The following is a 6631-nucleotide window of genomic DNA, read 5'->3' on the forward strand; positions in this document are numbered from 1 at the left end:
GAGGGCAGAGCGGCAGAGGCCCCACTATGCACAGCTAACTTCCTGGAGAGGCTTCTGGGCTCCGTGAACGGTGGACTCTGGGCAGCGAAGCGACCTCCCAGGTGCTCGGATGGAAGACGGCAGGGAGAACAGAGGCCGGGGGGGGGATGGCGGGGGGGGGGACAAGGGACACACCAGTCTCACAAGTGACATGAATGAACACGGTTCGTATGTAGAAGAATCCCCTAGGTCTGGAACCCACAAACGACATTGAGAAACAGACGTTTCTGAGCCATTACAGGGAATGGAGGGTCACCTGTGCGTCCCCAGGGAACCAGGGTGCACGCGCACACACGCGCACACACACACACCCTCCTTGGGCCGCCAGCTGGAACCCAGGAAGGGGCCACGGAAGGGGCTGGGGGCCACCTCTGTGGATTCTGCACCCCCGCTCACTGGCCTACTGTGGGGAGACTCTGACCCGGGACAATGCTCACAAGTGCTGCCGCGCGGGCGCCCTGGGGGCGAGGGGGAAACCGCAGAGGCTGGGGGTCAGCGGGGCCAGGGTCCGTCAGCACAGCCCAGGCACACTCCGGGCACACTCTTCGCCTCCCTCCCTCACTGCCCCCCTGCACCTGGTGACCTCACACCTGGGTCCCCTCCCTCACTGCGCACAGAGATTCTGCGCCCATCTCAGGTGGACCCTCCCCCGCTCCACGGCGGCCCCGCCCCCTGCCCCTGGCGGCCGCTGCCGGCCCCTCCCCCCGCACCTGTTGTGGGCGCTGGTCCAGCAGCTCCACGTACTGCTTGTTTCTGCCCTTGATCCTGGCGACCTTCTGGAGCTCGCACAGCCGCTGGCCCCCGCGCCTCCTTGTGCAGATGCCCTGGCTCACGCCCGCCAGAGCTGTCAGCAGCTTCATCGCTGCCAACAGAGCAGGGCCATGACCCCGGGGCCGGGTCCACAGATCTGGGACCCCCCAGCCTGGCTCGCCTCCCAAAGGAGTGACGGTTCGGGGCCGTACTTAGAGGGGTCGGAGGGGTTGGGGGGCCGGGCTGGAGAGGGTGCCCCGTCCTGCCCCTGCCGGGTCACAAGTGTGCAGAGGGTCGCCCCCAGACGACAGCCGTGCTCGCTGACAAAACATGCGTCCCCAGGGAACCACACACCCCTCGGCCTTCCCAGCTGCAAGGCCGCGTCACTAACCCGCAGCCAGCAAGACTCAGCCGTGACTCAGGATGTCTCAGAGGGCACGCAAGGCCAGCAGACACAGGGACAGCACACACCCGGGTGGGCCAGCCCTGGGGACTCTTGTGGGGACACAGGGACAGCACATACCCGGGTGGGCCAGCCCTGGGGACTCTCCTAGGGACAGAGGGACAGGACACACCTGGTGTGCCAGCCCTGGGGACTCTCGTGGGGACAGAGGGACAGGACGTGCCCAGGGGGCCAGCCGAGGGGTGTGCCCCTGTGCCCCTGGCCCCCATCTCTCAAGCGCCACAGTCCCGCCCCTGGGCCAGCAGGAGCCGGGCCGCGGGGCCTGTGCAGCGTCTCACCGGCCAGGGAGCTCGTGTGCCGCAGGCTGTACACGGCCGAGCTGGTGAGGCCACTGAGCATGCAGATGACCGTGTCCATGAGGTGCCCGTCACACAGCACTGAGGAGTGCGTCTGCTGCACCAGCAGCTCGGTGAACTCGCAGAAGTTGACCCTGAACCTTTTCCAGAAGGGCCCCGGGCCCACAATGGGGTAGAAGTCATTTTGCTGTTTAAGGACAGAGCAGGGAGCAGGGGTGAGGCCCTGTGCCCGTTCCTGGCGCACCCAGAACCACAACGCAGACCTCTGCTCCTCGACCAGGGTCTCCAGCTCACATGACCACACCCCGGCCTGACACCCGGGGGAGGGTCACCCGTCCACCCTGACACAGCGTGACTGACCCCAGGTCCCCCCACACCCCAGCCTGGGGATCACACATCCACCCCGACACAGGGTGACCACAGTGCCCTGCCCCCCGGGGTCACACGTCCACACTGAGGGTGACCACAGTGCCCAGTGTGCACCAGGGACTCACGTATCCACACTCACCGGAGTGACGCTCGTCTCCCGAGGCCCTGCACCGGGGCGGGGGGGGTCAGGTGTACCCCACCTCCCTGAGACCCAGAACCTGGGGGGCACATAGCCACCGCCACCAGGGTCACCCCGCCTCTCCCACACCTGCACCTGAGCGGGTTGTCCCACGATCCCCTAGTCAGGTCAACAGGCTGTGCTGGGTGGGGCCGCACGCGTGGGAGCTCAGGTCACCCTCGAAGAGAGGCCACCCTCCCAATGCGTGTCCCAGAGAAGCCACTCCGCTTCTGGCCCAGTTCAGGTGTTTCAAACACCGGGTGCTGAGCTGACAGCTACTCCCTGGGCGCTCGCGGGGAGCTCAGCCCGACCCTGCTCCCGCTGAGGCCTCGTACACCCCCAGAAACAGGGGCTAAAGGAGGCGGCGGGCTCCTGCCTGCGCGGGAGCTGCATCCGGAGCTGGGAGGCGTCTCCTCAGGAAGAGATTGCAGGTGCGCTCGCAGGTGCGCTCGCAGAGGTGGGCGGGACGCTACCCGCCGCCCATCAGCCCTCGCGCCGCGGTCCTTCCACGTGATCTCCCGTCAGCCCTCGCGCCGCGGTCCTTCCACGTGATCTCCCGTCAGCCCTCGCGCCGCGGTCCTTCCACGTGATCTCCCGTCAGCCCTCGCGCCGCGGTCCTTCCACGTGATCTCCCGTCAGCCCTCGCGCCGCGGTCCTTCCACGTGATCTCCCGTCAGCCCTCGCGCCGCGGTCCTTCCACGTGCCGCCTATCAGCCCTCCCGCCGCGGTCCTTCCACGTGCCGCCCATCAAGTCCTCAGGTCCCCCTCCCCCCGGCCTCCCTCCGCCGCACTAGGAAAGGGGGTGCTCAGGTCCCCCCTCCCCCCGGCCTCCCTCCGCCGCACTAGGAAAGGGGGTGCCCAGGACCACCGGCCTCCAGCCTCACCTTTTCTCGTGTTGTATGAATTTGTCTAAGTTACGTGCACAGGTCCCCGAGACCCCAAGAGAAGGTGACCCCTGAAGGGAGGTCAAGGCTGGCGGCCCGAACCCAGCAGGCAGGTGCAGGGCGGTGCCCGGCCCCGGAGCACGAGGGGCCGTCCGTGGATCCGGCACTACCCCCACGCTGCCCTGCCGCACTGCACTCCCCCGGCCGGTGCCCCACCTGCAGCCCCTCAGCGCAGTGACCGCACCCCCACCGCCGCTGCGTGTGGGCCGGCGCCGCCGCGCTCACGGTCACCCCGCAGTGCGCAGCGACCGCCCCACGTGCCTTAACCCTTCCTTGCGCGCCACACGCTGGGGCCCCTGGACACTGCCCCAGACCTTTCCCGGTGCACTCTGAGCCAGCCTTCCTCCCCTCTCCCTGTGCTGGGACCCGGCGCCCCGCACCCCTGCCCAGTGCTCGTACCAACTGCCTCTCCGCACACCACTCCCTCTGCCCTGCCCTCACTTGCCCCGCTCCCTCCATTCTCGCCCAACTCGCCAAGCCCCCCAGTATTCCCGGGGGTGTAGGGGAGGGGTGCCCTGCCAGGGGTCGGGGACCTCTTGGGCGTGCATAGCACAGCTGCTCACACAAGCCGGCCTCAGCTGCAGACCGCAGCCTCAAAATACCTGAATCCGGAGGCTGTGGCTGTCTCTAACTGGGTAATACACGGGTCCTGAAGCCCTTCACCCCGGCACCGAGGCCAGGCCGGGTCACTAACCGGGTCTGTGAGGTGGGGCCTCAGTCTCCCAACTCGGTGCACTTTGAGAGGACACCTCCCCACACACTCCCTGATGTGAGTGATACACGTTACCCCGTGCGCACACATGAGATGGCGGGGAAGTAACCGCCTGAGGGGCACCAGGTGACTCTCCGCCCCGGGGGCACTTGGGGGGGGCGCGCACACAGACGTCCTCCCTGGGCATCTCCACCCTGGTGCCCAGGTCTCCAGGCACACTTACTAGTCGGGTCCAACTGGACCAGCACCGTGGCATCCAGGCGCTAGGGCACAGAGTACACAGAACACCACGAAATCTAAATGTGCCGGTGTAGACAGAAGACAGTCAGGTGTCCGTGATACAGTGTAGACGAAACACAGTCAGGTCTTCGTGATACAGTGTAGACAAAACACAGTCAGGTCTCCGTGATACAGTGTAGACAGAACACACTCAGGTCTCCATGATCAGTGTAGATGGAACACACTCAGGTCTCCATGATACAGTGTAGACAGACGGTCAGGTCTCCATGATACAGTGTAGATGGAACACACTCAGGTCTCCATAATACAGTGTAGACAAAACACGGTCAGGTAAATGTCCCAGTGTAGACAGAACACAATCAGTCCGCATGTCCCGTGTAGGGGAACCTGGGTGGCTGAATTGGTTAAGCGTCCTACTCGCTTTCAGCTCAGGTCAGGATCTCAGGGTCGTTGTGAGGCTGAGCCCCCCGCCCGCTTGGGATTCCCATCCCTCCACTCCTCCTCCACTCGCTCATGCTCGCTCTCTCTCAAAGTAAATAAGTTTTACAAAATCCCATGCAGACAGAACTCAGGTCTGTATGACAGTGTAGACAGAACACACTCAGAGCTACATGCCACAGTGTAGACAGAACTCACTAAATGAACTCACTTCTGCAGGGCGGGGGAGGTCTAACCGTGCCCCATACCAGACACGGCCTGGCTTAAACGCCCTCATCTGAAGCCGACCGCGGGCGGCTGGGACAGAACTCAGTGCGGACTGAGCACCGTCAGGTAACGCCCCCTCGCAGATGAGACTCGATGCTCAAAGGGTGCAGCGTGGATGCGTGGACAGGACGGGGGCAGGTCAGGTGGACCACAGCCAGGTGTCAACACACCATGCGAGCGGGACCCTGTCCGCGAGGCCCCCCGGCCCCGGGAGCCAGGCACGTGGACCCTCGTGTGCGCCCAGGGAGCCCACCCCACGCGGAAGGAAGTCGGAGCCTCACTGGCGCTCCACCCACTTGGGGCTGGGAAACCGCACAGAAACCTCCCGTTTCCAACTCTGCCGAACGTGAGACGAAAGTGTTACCAGTTTCTCTGGCCACATGATGGTCAGGATCCAGGGGTATGCCAGAAACTTCTTGTAGTACAGCCCGGTCTCCTGCATGGACAGAGGACAGGTGACCGTGACGTGCGATGTACCCACCTGTGCAAGCTGGGTCCCCAGGGGAGCCCCAACAGGGACCGGCCTGCGCAGCACAGGGCGCTGGGGGCCGGAGTCCACCTACCCCCGGGGCCCGTGGGGGTGGGATGCTCGGGCTGCCGAGGGCACAGGCGCCCTGCCTCTACGACAGGGGTCCGCGTCCAGCTTCACGTCCGTGTCCTCAGGACAGGTGGGGACACTGCTTCCATGGTGCTCGGCCACCGTGTGTCCACGGGCCCGACTCAGGACACGCTTTGTGTCTGCTCTCGAGGCGGGGGTGCGGAGAGGGCACAGCACAGAGGCCGTTCTCCGCAGAGAACCCGGGGCCGTCTGAGCTTCTCAGGCTCACCTTCTCCGCGAGGCCACTGCTGGGAACGCGCCTGTCGCCGTGCCCACTGTGGGCCGTGCACCTAAGGCCTTTCCCTACAGACATGGCCGGGGCCTGCCGTGGACAATGCTGGTGGCCCACGACGGAGACGGGCTGGGGGGCTGGCAAAGCCCCCACGGCTGCTTCTGACATGGGGCGGGGTGAACAGGACCCCGACCTGCTGACGGGGGCTCTCTGAGGAAACAGATCCAACCCGAGTAGCCACCTTGTAAGTGGTTCCAGAAACATACAAACATGCACACGCATTCACTCACACACAGGCACAGTGCACACACACATGCACGCACATGTACCTGCACATGCATGGAATAAGTCATGTGTGCACACATATATGTGCACTCACTCCCATGCACAGTGCACGCAAGCACAGGCATGTATCTGCACACATACATGCAATAACACTCACGTATGCACACATACATGTGCATTTGCTCCCTCGTGTGCACAGTATACACACATGCACACACACGTACCTGCATGCACATACGTGCATGTAATAACCCACTTGGATATGCACACATACATCTGCATTAACACACACATGACCAGTGCACACACGCATGCACCCACACATACCTGCACACACATACATGCACCAACATACTCTTTTGTGCACATAGACTGTGCATGCACTTACTCGTATGCACAATGTGCACACATGTGCCCATACATGCACCTGCATACATGCATGCATTAACACACTCATATGCGCACACACGTGCATTTGCTCGTTCACATGCACAGTGCATGCACACACAGGTATGCACCAACACATGTATGCACACATACATGTGCATTAGTTCGCTCATGTACACAGTGCACACATGCATGTACCTGCACACACACGCAATAGCACACTCACATATGCACACATACGTGTACATTCACTCACTCACATGCACAGTGCACGCATGTATGTGCCAGCACATGTGTGTGCACCAACACACTTGTTTGTGCATATATACACGTGCATTTGTTCATTCACATGCACATTGCACGTGTGTACATATGGTAACACTCATACACACATGTGCACTAGCTCACTCACATGCAGTGTGCACATGTGTGT

Source organism: Hyaena hyaena, unplaced genomic scaffold (genome assembly GCF_003009895.1).
Source record: "Hyaena hyaena isolate Hyena2069 unplaced genomic scaffold, ASM300989v1 scaffold_259, whole genome shotgun sequence".
Lineage (NCBI taxonomy): Eukaryota > Metazoa > Chordata > Mammalia > Carnivora > Hyaenidae > Hyaena > Hyaena hyaena.